General features: G+C 25.8%; 1 non-coding gene across 1 annotated transcript; it reads right to left on the reverse strand.

The window, feature by feature from the left end:
* Positions 1–3,114: 3,114 nt before the first annotated feature.
* TRNAI-UAU (transfer RNA isoleucine (anticodon UAU)) lies at positions 3,115–3,188 on the reverse strand. Its single transcript has one exon. It is a non-coding gene; the product is annotated as a tRNA-Ile (tRNA).
* Between the last annotated feature and the right edge of the window lie 10,171 nt (positions 3,189–13,359).

The following is a 13,359-nucleotide window of genomic DNA, read 5'->3' on the forward strand; positions in this document are numbered from 1 at the left end:
CTTGTATAGTTATTTTAGAAATAAAAGTCAAATTAACTAACTTATAAGCACAATTATTTCCCTCATAAAAAATATGAGAAATTTTAAACAATGTATGCTCACAAAAATGCAAACATCGACACATCTCCCTCTAAGATTCTCCAAAAAGTCAATCGTTGATTTAAAAAATTGTGACAAACTAAAGTAGAATCACTCTCTAACCCTCTAAAAGTCCTCCTTCTCAGCTTGTATTCCAGAGCATAAATGGTACAATAAATTCAACATAAATAAAAATTTGCACCCTTAAAAAAGTTGAAAACTACCTATGTATTCACCCTAAATTTCCCTAAAAATACCATCACATGTAGCTAAACTAGAATAACCACTAGTTGAACCATCAATATTCACCTTAACTAAATGGAACTCTCTATATTACATCCGTAAATGAAACCATTATATCCTCCCTAGTTTGAATATTAAAAAATTTCAACGCCAAAAAATTAGGAATAATATTACTTATATGCTTTTATTAGAAAAATAACAAAAGTAAAAGCAATTGGAACCTGAAATCCACTATAGTTTCTCATCCTCTAAACCATCTCAATAACTACAATAATGAAAGTCAATTTAATCACTTTAAGCAAAGGACTACAAGAAGACTTCATAAAATGAACAATCAAATCCAAAGAGGAAAACTGCAAATACTGAAAAACATTTTTCAACTATCCTCAAACTGCATAACAATAGAAAGTGAAAAAAAATGAGAGAGAGAGATTCAACGTTATTTCCATATAAAGAACACATAAAACATAAAATCACACCTCTTTTGAACCTCAAAATTAATAGTTAAACAATCATACAATAACTTCCAAAGAATTACACTTTTAGCTAGTGGCATGACATCCAACAAAATCAAATTTCCCCAATCCCTCCATTTCATACCAGAAGAATAATACTTCTTAGGAACTTTTTGAGAAAACACACCAATATCATTTATTGCAAAAAGAGTCTTGAAGAATAAAAATTTTGTGAAGCTTAAAGATTGATGAAGATTGAAAATTTATGCGTAAATTTGACTTAGGATAGAAGTCTTAGTGTGTGTCTTACAATTATTTTATTTGTTAAAATGGTATTTAACAGGTTAAGTGGCTAATGCATATAGTTATATGAATAACATATCAAATCAACCAGCTGATTTCACTTAAGTGTGTGAAATCAATTGATTGAGAATTGCTTTCAATTGATTCAATATGTCACTTTACATACTATATAAGCTTCTTTTTTTATGTAAGATTATGAGAGATTTGGAAAATGTGAAAACACTTTTAAAAATTTGCTTAATCTTATTCTCTTAGAGAAATATTACGTTGTTGTTTGTTAATCATTCAAGATGTGTTGGAGCTATGATTGCTCCTTGTTTGACAAGTAGAAGAAGGTTTTTGATTAATTAGGGAGGGTTAATCTTGAGGTTTGATATTTCTTGTGTCTTTACCTGTGTTTGTGTGGTGTTCCTAATGTGAGTCAAAGTTTGGGAGAGTGATTCTTGTTGTGTTTTGATTTTTTCTTGTGTGATTTAAGAAACTTGTCTTGTGTATTGTTTCTTTTTCAAAAGTTCAATTGTCAAGATAATGTAATATCTTGAATTAGTGAAAAGTCAAGCTAAGATTTTCTTGACTAACTGAATGTAGCTTAATTAGAGTGAATTAGTATAAAATTTGTGCCTGTTGATTTTATTCTTTCTACAATTTATTATTCTTGGTTGATTTCATAAAAAAAACTAATTTGTTGTATCTTTCATAGCATAATTGATGCAATTGTATAATCAATTAACAAATCAGTATATTGGATAAATTTAGGATAATTTTTTAATATTAAATCAATCAAATCAGACATATAATTGTTGTGTGAAAATATTAAGGCTTATTATTTGAATTTTAATCTGTTCATTTTGAATTTTAGTCCATTAAAATGTTTGGTCCAAGAATATCTCGTGGTCAATATGCTTTGAGAAAACCTTTGTCATAAAATTTCAAATCAAACAATTTTTGAATGGCCAATTCATCCCATTCTTGATATAAAAGAAGGAAAGTTTCAATGAGTACATGTTCAAGTCAAGCTAATAAGAGAGTATAACCTTACTCTGTCAAAACAAAAAATTATAGCCGATTTAGATATGCAAATGTCAAAACACCAACAATCATTTTAAAGATTAATGCAATCACCTTTACCTAATGTTAAAAAAGTATTTTCAAGAACAACATTATATGCATCCTTAATACCATGCTAAATTGACAATGAGTTAAAGAACTTATATTTCTTATATATAGACTTAAGAAATATAATATGCATGAGTTCCACTCAAGTCATTTTTACATAACCAAACTCTCAAGCTAAACATAGCATATATGTTTTATTTTCTAACTAAATATAATAATATGCAAACCATCATTCACATTAGAACCACACGAGATAAAAGATTTATCCGTGAGCAGTTTTCATTTTTGTACCAAACAAAAATTTGAATCTATTATTTCATATAAAAAAAAATTTAATAGGTTATTTATAAACTCAGAAAGCTATAACACAAGTTAACAATTTTTAAATTTACTAGTTGAATTCTTCTCATCATATTAAACAACATTCTTTTTTAGGAAACAAGCTTCTTACGAATCTCGTCAATCAAAAATTGAAAAATTGTGACTTAGAAGCCTTCGTAAAAATTGACACATCCATGAAGATGTTGAAAACTACATGGTTCTTAATATTTCCGTTCTTCAAATAATATATATAAAAAAATTATTTTAACTTTTTAATTAAAAGAATGAAGAGATAGTAGTGTTTTGAGTGTTTATTTGTGGCTTATGTTAAACAAGAGACATCCTGGATTTTTTTTTTCTCAATTGAACTTGTTTTCTTCATCTTCTCAATGTCAACTCATTACTTCCCACGTTTCCTTTAAATTAAAACAAGACAAAGTTGTTTTTCATTTACACAATACATTAAAGAAAAAAGTCTTTACAATTTAGTTTTGAATAAAATTGTAGATTTAAATATTATAGATAATAAAATGTAACTATGAAAAATAGCATACTACAAGTCTTTTTTTATCAAAAGTTCATGAAGCAATTTTGGCAATGGTTCCGGCGGGGCTCGAACCCGCGACCTTCGGCAAATAAGACCAACGCTCTAACCAACTGAGCTACGGAACCATTACGTGCATTGCAAATTCAAAATAAAACTGTTTTATCAACATTAAGTTATCAAGATAAATATTTAGTATGAATACAATTAATAAAAGAAAAACAGTACTATTCATAATTATATGTGACAATTTGACTCGCATGGCACAAAAGACGCGTATCTATCCGTGCACAACAAACAAAGCTATGTTTTTTCACAAGATTTGGTTTTGCTTAATTATCGCATTTAGTTAGTCCTAATTCCAAACTTTCATCCCCGTAGTCGCTTAATGACAGGTTGCAAGAGCATTTGGTGCATTCATTACAAAATCATATTTATATGGCTTAATATTTCTTTTGATCTCTCGAAAGAGGTAAATTGTTCAAAGTAATTTTATCTTCTTTAAAAAAGTCTCAACTTATGAAAAATCGGACCAAGTTAATCTCTTTTAGTTATGACGTCATAATTTTAACAGTGCAACTGTTTCTTTGGCCAAAACTTAATGAGTTGTTCTCTTTTTCCTCCTTCATCTACCATTGCAACGAAACCAGAAAATCACCATCATCTTCTCCGCCAGACTTTAAAAAGAAACTCAGAAACAAAAAGACGAGCTCCTCCACCAATCTCCTCCTTCAAAACCTGCAAGAAACCGTAGAGACCTAAAGAAACCCAAATCAAGCCTCATCTATAGCCACCGAGAACCTGTGAAAACCAAATTCCAGATGAACACTAATCACAGGACAAAAAACCCCAAATTAGGAACCCTAATCACGAATTTATCGCGAATAAAAAATTGTCCAACCCTTTTGTGAAAATCAGCCAACCGGGGTCTTTGAATGTTAAAGCTAGGGTTAAGGAGACTCCAAATTCAATTTTGATATTAACTACAGAAGCGTCAGAGTCACTCAGAATCAAAATTAGGAGAAAGCAGCATCATATCAAGATTCTAGCAGTACTTGAAAATCAACACTGCCCAACCCAGCTCGCGATACAAGGAAGCAGCGAAATTTCTAATATCGGAAGGGAAAAGGCTCTCTCTAGAATCCCAAAGCATAGATTTTGTAGAAGGGAAGCCTCTGGTTCTTCTAAAATGGGAGGGCACTTGCACTGTTAAAATTTTGACGTCGTAACAAAAAAGGATTAACTTGACCCGATTTTTCACAAATTGGAACCGCTTCAAACTTTTTAAAAAAGGTATGAACACTTTGAACAATCCTCCTCTTTGGAGGAACCAAAAGAAGTATTAAGCTTATTTATTTTTAAATTGAGTTTTAAGTATTTAATAAATTTAGATATTGTTATTTATTAAATTTTTTTATAATTGAGTACTTTATAAGTTTTAAATGAGTAATTATCTTTCAATTTTTCTTATATATAAGTGATGTGAATGTTTTCTATCTGTTATATTCTTTGTGAATGCTATTTTGTTGCAAGATATTCTAATGTCCAGTATCTTCCTCTAATTTTTGAAAACTAAACGTAGCAAAGTTATGAAAATAGTTTGAAAGTTGTAAAATTAAAAAAATTATAATTTTTTTGTAATTTTATGATTTTACAATTTTTTTATTTTACAATTTTAAGTAACTTTATAAATTATTTCCATATATCTTTACACCTAGTATTGACTACAATTGATGTTAGAAGAATATTGATAATTTGAGTCTATTGCAATAAAATAACAATTGAAAGTGACTAATTTTTATCATTGAAAAGCTGAAATAATACATTCAAAATTTATATATTTAATCATTATCACTAATATAAGAAAAAAATAAAGAATTGGATCATTAGCATAATAAAAAATTGATTTTTTTTTTGTATTTTCATTTTCATATGTTTCTTTCCTTCTACTACGTTTAAAAAATGAATTTAATTTTTTGTTCTTTATAAGCATACCTATTTTAAAAAAAATTCAATACTAAACAATAAACTATTAAAATTTAATTAAATATTAAAGGATATAATTAATAAAAGATATTTTTTATGATAATAAAGTCAGAGTTAAAAATAGGTTATGAAAAACATATAATATAGTTAATTGTTTTTTTATGTTTTACACTTTTTTTTCTTCATAATGAAACAAAAATGTGAAAAATAGGAACATAAGAGTTTGTGTTTAACTTTTTTATTTCTTCAAAAAAAAAATGACATGCGAAAGAGTGGAATATGAAAAAAATGATAAGTAAATCAAGAGACAAAAAGAGAAAAAAAATCTTAATAAGTTTTCTATATTTTATTATATTTAATTTTATATTTTACTATTCATTAACATTAAATGATTTTTTTTATAAAAAAAATAAAATTTTTTACTTAATTTAATTTTCATAAATTTTTATTATATATATACAGAATTTTAAAATTTTAGAGAATATAACATTCCAATTTTCAAGAAGATCCATCTTCACTACAGTCTTCACTACAGGTAAGGAGAGAATAATAATAATCACATCATGAGTTAATACAGGGATTCAATTAAAAATGCTCAATTTTATCACATTCTTTAAACATATTTAAATCTTACATTCTTTTTTGAGAGTTATCTTTTTCAATTTTTATCTAACTGCCTGTTTAAAATTCCAAAAAACATTATTTGCTTTCTCCTCTATTTTATAATATTAATTTAAGTTGTTTTTTTTCAAATAAACATAGGAAAATGTTCTTTTTTTTTAATATAATTTTTCAAGTGAGTTATACATTATACCTATATAGTTTCTTATTTCATATATATATATATATATATATATATATATATATATATATATATATATATATATATATAGTTGTATTTCTTTTAACTAATTTTCCCTCTTATTAGTTAAATTGAAAAAATTAGAAAAAAATTGTTATCATAAAATTTAAAAAATATAAAGAAACTTGAATAGATGTTTTTATTGAAAAAGTGGACGATTAAAAAGGAAATATTTTTTGCCATTTATACTCTATCTTTCACCTAAATTTTAGTTATCTTACTTTGTGAGGTAGAAATGTGAAAAGTGAAACAAAAAACATGATAAAAAGGGTAGAAAGAAACTAAGCTTCATAAGACTCATAAATTAATAAGTTTGAATGAAATTTCAAACACATTTCTTCATGCACGTGTTTCACCTATGTAGCACTCATAACTATGGCATTTGGATGCAAAATTACGTCCATAGAACCTTCAATAGTCTCCATTGCTTTCAATAAAATTGCAATATGAGTATACTTAGTTCAACATTTTTTTGTTGAAAGTCGCACATCGACTAGAGATAAGAACAAATTATAATATATAAGTGTGGTGCAAACCTATCTTACAAGCCAGTTTTGTGAGATTAAGTTAGGCTTAAAACCACTTTCTTTTAATCAATAAATAATATTTCAAAATTATATTCTAAAATAAAAAAACGATAACTGTCGTAAAATGATCAAAATGACACAAATTTAAAAGATATAATGACTAAAATGTTTTTTTAAATAAAATAATAGTTTGAATAGTTTTAAAGACAAATTGAATTTTAGGAATAAGATAAAAGACTAAAACTATAAGTTTGCTAATATGTGAAATTGCATCCCGTCCTCTCTTTTGATTTTTGACAAGTGTTTAATGGATTTTTTTTAGATGTAATTAAAATTGAATTAAAAGAAGCTTTGAAAAAGTTTTATATTATGAAATGTCATACAAGGATAGGGTCAATCAAAACAAAACTTAGCCATTGATGAATGAGATAGCTAAAGAGGAGTGTGTTGGTGAAGAACAATGGTGAAAAGTATTGCGTTTAGTGACAAAGATTGTTGTAAAGGAGAGGTATCCAATCAAAGTTGAAGTTGCATCAACGAAACCATTAAAATTGCGATATAAACCTCTTAAAAAAAAGTTAAAATATTTATCATTATTAGCTTTGAGACAATTAACCAATATTAGTTTGTGGGAATTTTTATAAATTTCGTAAAATAATCTTTATTAAATATTTTTTTATAGCTAAATTAGAATTCCTAAATAGTGAATTGGGTATATAAGTTTGTTTATATGTTATTTTATACAACTTAAAAATTAGTTTGTTTGTAACAATAAGGTTCATCCATGCAAAAGTCTACTGATGAGTTTATCATAAAAGTGAAAATGAAAAACAATCTAATATACATTTAATAGGGTATGATAAATGAGGAAGCTTTTAAACTATGTCATGAGAAACAAAACTTACAAAGAGATGAAGATAGTGATATCTACGTGTTCTATGGAAACAGAAAATTACACGAGCATCACAGGAAGAGTTCTAGGAAAAGAAGTGCAATTTTCCCTTATACAAGAGAAATGGTATTTGCATAGTATTTTTTTTTTTTAAAAAAAAGATAGAAAAAAATGGAATGCAGTAAATGATTAGATAAAAAATATTACAAAACAAAAATTCTATTTTATAACTATGTTATTGATTAACTTTATTGAAGAAACTCAGATTTTCCTTTTAGTTCTCTTTAATATTACCTTTTTTTGTCCACAAAATTATAACATGAACTTTATTTAAAGGTACAATTATAATACAAACTAATACAATGACAAAAGAAACAATCACATGGTAGTTGCATTGCATTTATCCTTTTTGAATGAGGTTAGGATTACAAGAAACTTGTTTGGGTAGTCAATAGCATTAATTAGATTGCATATAATTCAAAAATTGACTGGGCAGACAAGGTTGGGAGCAGTCCCTTTATATGCTCCTGGTCATAGAAAATGACTTTTCTGGAAACATATGCAGTGTTTTATCTCACCATATTTTGTACTACACTAATTAATCTCGTACTAAATGTAGTTATATATTTAAATATGAAAAGTACATTTCTTTCCGAGAAACTAATTATGATTTAAATTTGAAAAATATGTTTCAAGTTATAGTTCAATATAAATTCTTTGCTATATAAATAATGGGTTTGTTAGGTAAATTTAAACCTAATTCTTTGGAATCTATCTAATAAATTATTTCTCTATGGACAACTATGGATTAAATGTCATTTCCAAGTCAAACAACTTATTTCAAATAGTTGATACAAGTGATGATGATTAAAGTGTGATTGAACATTTCTTACATGAAGGAGTTTTTTAGGGTTTAATTTGGCAAGCGAATGGAGGCTAACGTTATGAGTTTGATAGTCTCTAAAACATATGTTGTTAATGAATCTTGCAATGAATTGACTTGCATAATAACGTAAGAGACCAACAAACTATGGTAACGTGTCATATATTTTCTCACAAACATTAGTTGCTGGAATTAGGTATTCAATGTTGATGCCAAAATATTTGAACGTGTGATGCCTTGTACAGAGAGTTCCAACATTAGGGCATGAAATTCAATGTGAGAGTGATACATGTTAGAAGTGAATTTTAAGCCTAACTCAACTTTAAAAAAATCAGTTTGTAAAATGAAATTTGTATCCACTTATAAATTATGAATTAGTCTTATTTCTAGTCGATGTGAGACTTCCAATAGTAAGATTGAACTATAAATTTCTTCTTGAGAGAGGTATTGTTCACATCAAACCTTAAGGTAACACCCACGTAGCTTCCCTTGTTAATAATTGAATTGATGTTTCTTCCAACGTGGGACAAGTGAGCTTTCGGATTTTCAGCGCACAGGTTATTGCAAGTTTTTGTTATTCTCTTCAAAGTTCACGAAGATCCGCATAATAAAGACAATATTTGTACATGAAAAGTGAAAACCATCTTTTTTCTTTTTTGTAAAGTTTAGTATCGATCGTTTTTCATTTTGTAAATTCTAGTTTTTCTCTAGAATTGCTTTAAGATTTATAAATATGATTTCTTTACTTTCCGATATATTAAGTAAGGATTTAAACATTAAATTCATAGTAGATATATTATATAATATTACGAAACCTACAACATAATATATATATATATATATATATATATATATATATATATATATATATATATATATATATATATATATATTTAAGTCAATTTTTTGTCTTGTATTCATGTAGTCATATGTAAGTGCTACGTATATGATTAGTTGAGAAAAAATATTTTTTTTATTGATCTAAGTCCATACTAATGTATTTTTTAATCTTGAAAATATTTGGGATCCTCTCGACTCATTCTCTTTTTTATGAGTAGAGGTTCTTTAAAAAGTAAATTGTTTATAGGTAAATGAAGCTATTAACATTTGAATTAGGATACAATAGTAAAGAATACATAAATAGAAAGGGTAGACATAAAGTTAATTTAAATGTTGATATCTTTGTTGAATATTGTTTAAATTGTATGTTAGATTTGAATTGTGAATGACTTAACCATTTGAATTGATGTAACTGAACTATATTTAGATTTAATATTTGTGGTGATGATGAATATATAAAAATTTATTTTAGTTATAAAAGCTTTTAAGGGTTCAATGCTTTAGATAAGTTTAATAACTTTATACCAATTATATCAAATTGAAATTGCTTTGGAGTATAATTAATTTATGGAAATGTTTGGAATTGAAAAAATTATTTTTGAATTCTTTTGAAAAAAAAATAGTATATTGTTTTTCGTAAATGTTTCTATCGTGGCTGGTTGTTTTTTAAAAATATTTTTAGTTATAAGTTTATCGCTAAAGTAATATGTTGGTTTCTGAAGTCTTGTAGTCATAATTGAATTATCTTATAATATTTTCCTTCTCAAATTATAAAGTAAATTGTAAGTTGCCTTAGAGATAGTTCATTATTATTGAAAGAAGAATTATATCAATTCTTTTTTATATAAGAAGAGTGTAGCTCATGGGTTTGAAAGTCACTTAAGTAAAGAGTATTGTTAGAAGTCTTACATCAACTAGTGATAAGATCAATTTATAATATATAAGTGGGTGTAAATTTTACTTTATTGTTTTTTTTGTGGGGTTGAGTTAAACTTAAAGTCCACTTATAAAAAATATTTTATATATTTTGACGTGATAAAAATGTGTTAGGTCTTCCAGTCCACTTATACTTTTAAATGTTTTAAAATAAGTTGTTAGAAGTGGACAACCCCTTACACAGAGGTATATAGCAAACAACAAATATTGCTCTAATTTCATGTTAGAAGTGGACTTTAGGCCTAACTCAACCCCACAAAATCGGCTTATAGGGTGAGGTTTGCACCCACTTATAAATTATGAATTGGCCTTATCTCTAGTCGATATGAGACTTCCAACATAAGTTTCAATTATCTATGTTTGTTTGGTTATTTATCATGTGCAATATGTGATTATATGATGAGACGTTCTTTATTGAATCAAGTTGTTATGCTATGATATAAAGAGTTAATAGTTACTAAAAAAGGTAATTAAGATTATCAAAACGAATGGCTCAATCTAATTTGATCATCTAACCTAATTTATATTTTAAAATCATAATTTGTTTGCCTAATTGGATCCTATGTTAAATCCACGTATTAGAAAGTTATTTTTTGCCTAATTGAATATTAAAATAGATTACAACTTATAATAACCGAACAAGTTACTCAATTTAAAATATAGTACATTTAAGATGAAATTTCACACATATTTTTATTTAACCAAAATTATAAAAAAAGAAAAATACATAAATTCTCCTTATGCAAAGAGTTTAGTTACAAAAAGATTATGGGGAAATTTATCTTTTCCACCTACATTAAAATTAAACATAAAATATGCTATTATAAATAGCTTATTTTTTATAGGTTAAAAAGAAGAGGAAAAAAATGCACATTCCTTTTCATATGTAGAATCACTTAAATTTGATGAGATATTTAATTAAAAATATCACTAAAATAGAATAAAAGAGAAAAAGACATACTTTATACTTAAATTTTAAACTAGACTCAAACTCTAATCATAAAATAAAATAGTAGTTTATTTTAAATCCATTAAGAATTAATTAGCATATTATTCACTTACAAGTTTAATAATGGCTCGGATGAGAAATATATTAATAAGGAAAATAGATCCAAATTCATTAGTTAAAGGTATAACTAAATAAATAATATAGATTTTGAACAATACTTACTTTAAAAATTGTTTTGTAGAATTGAATTCAAAGTCTATCATATTCATTAATAAGTTATTTATAATATTTTCCACGCATTAAACCCAATATATAGTATTGAGTGTGAATAGATTTATCATTATGTTTGCAAATCAAACTTATTAATACACATTATGTTAGGTTTATAAAAATAAGATCACCACAATCATAAGAAAAGTGGATTACTTAGAACTCAACACATACAAGTAGGATTTATGGGAAGTCTAAGGTAACTAGTGAGGTTAAATTCACATACAAAAAAACTATCTTACTAATAAATTAAAATTATTGAATATATTATAATACAAATATGGCAACACCACTTTAAAACTTTTAATTAAATGTAATTTAATATTTTGTCAAATGTTTGAATTCAAACTTCATAATAATATCTAACATTACTTTATTTGAATTTTTAGTTTCTATTTTTTATTTTAGGTGAAACAACTTAATTAATAAATCAAGACATGATGGATTAAGTATTTGTTTTAAAATATGTTTTTAGTATTTAAATTTGATATAAAAGTAGAATTTATTTTTGTTCTAAATTTGGATACAATTTAATCCTAAAACTTAAAAAAATAAATAGATATTGTCTGCTTTGGGTCGAGCCCTCAACTCATATCCATCTCTTGTCTTTTCTGATAAGATATTATCCGCTTTGGGCCAAGCCCTCACAGATTTACTTTTAGTACCACTCCAAAAGGCTTCTTACCAATTGAGGTATCTTATGTGTATATAAACTCATATCCATCTCTTATTTTATCTGATTTGGGACCTTGTTTGTACCCAACAGTTTGATGCATTCCAACTTAAACGTTAACCTAGAATATCAAAATTGATGTTATTGGATTAAAAAATTTATATTTCTTCATTGTTTATGTTTGAAAACAAAAATATATTAAAATTTGAAACATGGACGAATTTTAATTTCACATAAGAAGTAAAAACATGTTTAGCTTTTTTTTTAAAGAGAAAAAACTTGTGGTTAAAAGTGTTGGATAAAGTAATTAGATTTACTTTGAAAACTGAAAATGTGAAAAATAAAATAGAAAATAGTAGTATGATAATAGTGATGACATTGATTTATGAAATTGGCATATTGATTGAATAATAAGGAAAGAAGAAATTAGAGAAAAAGAAAGCAGGAGAATATGTGTCTTGTATATGTGTGATGGAGGCATGTGTAATGTATGTATTAATAGGGTAAGGACCCAAAAGAAGTGAAGGAGAAAAAGAACAAAGGGTTTAATTTGTCTGTAACTTGATGGAGAGTCCCATGTTATATTTGTCTCACCTTTGTTATTTTCTTTGTTTGAATTCAATGGATGTAACATGTGGACAAGTTTTCGTGACTCATGTGATCAATAGAGACTCCACCCTATAGACTCGATATGGAGATCTTCGACATCATACAAAATAAAAATAATAATATTCTTTTATAAATATACCATTGAAATAGGTTCTTACATGGTTTAAATCAAATCAAATCGATAAAAAAGAGATTAATTCAATTTAAATCAATGGATTTTTTTTATATAGATAATAATATATTTTATAAAATATATATTAGTTTACCAAAAAATCATATATCACTAGCGTAAAAGAGTTTTTTTTTTTATGTCAAATATTTAAGATTAATTATATTTGTTAAGAATCTGACATAGAAGTAAAAGAAGTAAACTTAGATCAAAGAAAATATCCGACATAAAATTATGGAATCTTATGTTAAAATTGATAAAATTTGAAATTAAGTTTTAACATTTTTTTAAAATTTAATCGATTAGAAAGAGAATAATAGACTTTTACACATCTGAAATGTGAGATTTATTCATAGTTTAAATAGAGTCAAATCCATAAAAAAGAAGTTGATTCAAAATAAATAATAGAGCTTTTTTATAGTAAAAATTATATTTAAAAAAATTACATTAGTTATCAAAAGAATCATATATAAAAATGTTACCAAAGGATATAAATAGTTTAAAAAACACATTATTTTCTTATAATTGACTCATGAAATAATTAAAAAAATACATAATCATTTTATAAAATTCAACGTATAATAATGGAAAAATTCATGTCGGTTTAATTATAAATCATAAATCTAATACTCATATTAATAACTATACACTTTGATTAGTTTGGTTTTAATTGTTTAATTAGTTGAGCCCATGAGAATTCCAT

The sequence above is a fragment of the Vigna angularis genome, chromosome 7 (genome assembly GCF_016808095.1).
Source record: "Vigna angularis cultivar LongXiaoDou No.4 chromosome 7, ASM1680809v1, whole genome shotgun sequence".
Classification (NCBI taxonomy): domain Eukaryota; kingdom Viridiplantae; phylum Streptophyta; class Magnoliopsida; order Fabales; family Fabaceae; genus Vigna; species Vigna angularis.